Here is a 4,420-nt window from a genome sequence, read left to right as displayed (position 1 = left end):
GGGGGGGGGGTGAGTTTGAGGTGTGGAATGGAGTGTGGTCCAATCAGCTTCCATATGCAAATGACCTTGGAACGCTGGGCGGGACTGCACAAAGCAGCCAGTCAATCCAGCCAGTGTCCTCTGAGTGGCAGTTTTCCCAGCCTAACACTAAAGGCGGGCATTTTAGAACTTTGGCACCCACTATTCAATTATATATATATATAAGGAGAGATACTTTTGCAGACAGATCTTTTGCCTCTTAAATGGTTGAGCCAGAACCAGAACTGAAAATTGATGAGATGGGCTATTGACTTACAAGATTTTGAGTTCGAGACTCAGCTCTTTCTGAGGAGGGAGAATGTGTTGCCAGATGATTTATTTCCAGAATGTACCTATATGCTATGGAACCAAAGGAGTGGTCTTTGATGTCTTTATATAAGTGAACTCTGGAGAAGGGTCCCCCCCCCCATGTACTTGCCTTATGGTATAGCAAGAATTCTAGCCAGAAAAAAATGTTTTGTGGAACTGTAATACATAGTGGGTTGGATCCTTACTATAGTCCCTGTCCCATGTGGCTTTTGTACACACTGATCCAGTAATCTCCAGCATAGCCTTTTTTGTGCGTGTTCATGGGGGATCCCTCCTCCTTTTTTTTAACCAGAAAAAACCCTAATTGGATACAATTGTTAGTCACAATGGGAACTGAAGTTTAGGGTAATATCTAGGCAACAGGGAACTTATTTAATTGGAAACCAATAATTTTAAAATGATATGAGTAGATAAAAAATGAAATCCTGTCAAGAAGCAGAATACAAGTCTACCAGTGCTTACACTATAAGGTAGCAATCAGTGCCTTCATATCTTACTTGCTGGATATGGATAGAATGGCCATAATTTGTTAGGTTAAAAGTTGGCATCCCAAAGGAGTAATCATACTTTAATCAATAGCAGTCCATGATAATAGAAACAGGATTTATTTACCCTCAAGGGTCTCATCTGATTCCTAATTAATTTCAAAAGATGTTTGCTTTGAACTCCTCTTGTGGAGGGCAAGGAACTTCAGCCTTTGATTTTGTTTTTCTCTTTGGGATGCAAATCAGATGCTCAAATAACCACTTCTAGCAGAAGCTCCATTCACTGCAACAGAACCCCTTCAAAACACATTTTATCTTTGCTGGACTTTTCTGCATGGCTTTTTAAAAATTTGGTCCCGATTTCCATGTGCATTTTTGTGCCTTTAGTTTTCACTTTGCTTTTTTGTTTTTCCTCCAGGTTCCCCCCCCCATTTCTTTTGAGAATACTTTTACCCCAGTTTTCTTATGGAAGATGATTTTGAGTTGACTTTTCCTCATGCATAATGTTTGTGTTGGCTTTCTTTGTCCTGTCCTGTCCACTCCCCCTCACCTCCATCCCACTTTTCGATGATTGGATTGTCATGATCAAACCACTCCCCCCCGAAGACGAGTGACTTCATTTTCTTTTTTAAAATAGAACTAAAATATCGATATATTGCTAGAGCATTATAGCAATAGGTTTAGCAGGTCCTCTGAATTCCCAGTGCTAATTAAAAGGGGGGGAAAGTAAGTCTCTTCAAGAAAGTTGGAGAAATCAAGGGAGCGTTCCATGCAAAGATGGCCATGATAAAGGACAAAAACGGTAGGGACCTAACAGAAGCAGAAGAGATTAGGAAAAGATGGCAAGAATACACAGAAGAACTATACAAGAAAGACCTCGATGTCCTTGACAACCACGACGGTATAATCACTGACCTCGAGCCAGACATCCTGGAATGTGAAGTTAAATGGGCCTTAGAAAGCATTGCTAACAACAAAGCTAGTGGAGGTGATGGTATTCCAGCTGAGCTATTCAAAGTCTTAGAAGATGATGCTGTTAAAGTGCTGCACTCCATTTGCCAGCAAATTTGGAAAACGCAACAGTGGCCACAGGATTGGAAAAGATCAGTATACATTCCAATCCCAAAGAAGGGCAACGCCAAGGAATGTTCAAACTATCGCACAATTGCACTCATATCACACGCTAGCAAGGTCATGCTCAAGATCCTACAAGCTAGGCTTCAACAGTACGTGGATAGAGAACTACCAGAAGTACAAGCTGGGTTTCGAAGAGGTAGAGGAACTAGAGATCAAATTGCCAACATTCGCTGGATTATGGAGAAAGCAAGAGAGTACCAGAAAAATATCTACTTCTGCTTCATTGACTATGCTAAAGCTTTTGACTGTGTGGATCACAACAAACTATGGCAGGTCCTTAAAGAGATGGGAGTACCAGACCACCTCACATGTCTCTTGAGAAACCTGTATAAGGGCCAAGAAGCGACAGTTAGAACCGGATACGGAACAACTGATTGGTTCAGCATAGGAAAAGGAGTACGACAAGGATGTATACTGTCACCTTGCTTATTTAATATATATGCAGAGTACATCATGCGAAATGCTGGCCTGGATGAATCACAAGCGGGAATTAAGATTGCTGGGGAAAAGATCAACAACCTCAGATATGCAGATGATACCACTCTAATGGCTGAAAGTGAAAAGGATCTAAAGAGCCTCTTGCTCAGAGTAAAAGAGGAGAGCGCAAAAGTGGGCTTGAAGCTCAACATCAAAAAAACTAAGATCATGGCATCCGGCCCCATCACTCCTTGGCAAATAGAAGGGGAAGCTGTGGAAGTAGTGACAGACTTCACGTTCCTGGGATCCCAGATCACCGCAGACTGTGACTGCAGCCATGAAATTAAAAGACGCCTGCTCCTTGGGAGGAAAGCGATGGCGAACCTAAACAGCATGATAAAAAGTAGAGACATCACCCTGCCAACAAAAGTCCGCATGGTCAAAGCAATGGTATTCCCAGTAGTCATGTATGGCTGTGAGAGTTGGACTATAAGGAAGGCCGAGCGCCGAAGAATAGATTCTTTTGAACTATGGTGCTGGAGGAGACTCTTGAGAGTCCCTTGGACTGCAAGAAGAACAAATCAGTCAATCCTCAAAGAAATCAACCCTGACTGTTCCCTGGAAGGCCAGATAATGAAACTGAAGCTCAAATACTTTGGCCACCAAATGAGAAGGGAGCACTCACTGGAGAAGACCCTGATGCTGGGAAAGATTGAAGGTCAAAGAAGACGGGGACGGCAAAGGATGAGATGGTTAGACAGTGTCAGCGATGCAACGAACATGAAATTGAGCCAACTTCGGAGGACGGCGGAAGACAGGAGAGCCTGGCGGGAGATTGTCCATGGGGTCGCGAAGAGTCGGACTCGACTGTGCGACTGAACAACAACAGCCTCTTCCCTCACAGAGATATAAGGAAAAGAGGCATATTTCTGTGAGGGAAAGGGATAGAGACTTACTTCTTTTAATTAAATCTGGGAATTCAGAGAACCTGCTAAGCCTATTCTTCGATGCTTTAGCAATATATTGATATTGTAGTACCTTTTTTGCAAAAGGAAATGTTGTGATGCAACCAATGGTACCACCTATGATGACACTACACTCCCTTGAAAAATCCTCATTATTGAAGGTGCGTTTGGAAGAATATAAACTGACTCCACTACTGTGAAAATGCAGAGGGAGGGCAGACATACAGAAGGACCATAACCAAACCAATTCCAATGCTTGTGGATTGACTGCTAAGAAAATCAGGAGTAAGCCGAGTGTATGGAAAAGCCTGTTGTGCTCAAACCTGATGTCCACTTTATAAATACAACTTGTTTTATGGTCTTGGTCCAAGAAAGCCTGGAAACTTTAGTTTCCTAACAGTGTGCTCCTAAACAGAGTTATACACCCAAGACCATAGAGGTCAATGCTTCAGGACTGTGTTAAGAATTGTTGGCAGAGGGAGGTTTACAGCAATAACACAAATTGTTTAAGGAAGCTGATGTTTATTTAGGAAGCTTGCATTACTGGATAGACAGCAAGAACATGCTGACTACATAGCTGGTGGGGAAAGGGTTGCCAGGCTGTGTGTAACAACCAGTGGGAGCTTTAGGGGCAGGGACACGGGGGACATTGTCTGCACCATAACATCACTTCTGGGAAAACCCTAAAGTGATATTGAGTAGCTCTGGGACATGCTGGTAACTCTGTGGTTTTTCCTGGAAATAATGTAATGACATAGCTGTTCCTGACTTTTAATTCTTTTTTCTCCTGCCACGGCCTGGAGCAAGCAGCAGTCAGACTGCTGGTGGGAGGCCTGACAGCCCTAGGCAGGGAGGAGAGAGCTACAGAACTTCCAAAAAGGTGGATGCAGCCTGAAAATGATAGTGTAGGGGTGACAAAAGGAAATGACACATAGCAGAGGAATAATGTAGAGACCCCACATCCCTACCTGGCTAGCTTGCCACATGCTGCCCCCTGCAGGAGGTTCTTCTCCCCTTTCTTAGGCACCAGATATTGCATAGTCCAACAAGGATAGCGCTGCAAATATA

Source organism: Gekko japonicus, unplaced genomic scaffold (genome assembly GCF_001447785.1).
Source record: "Gekko japonicus isolate JY-2015 unplaced genomic scaffold, Gekko_japonicus_V1.1 scaffold978, whole genome shotgun sequence".
In the NCBI taxonomy this organism is placed as follows: domain Eukaryota; kingdom Metazoa; phylum Chordata; class Lepidosauria; order Squamata; family Gekkonidae; genus Gekko; species Gekko japonicus.
The sequence above is the reverse complement of the archived record's forward strand: the minus strand, read 5'-3'. Positions refer to the sequence as shown.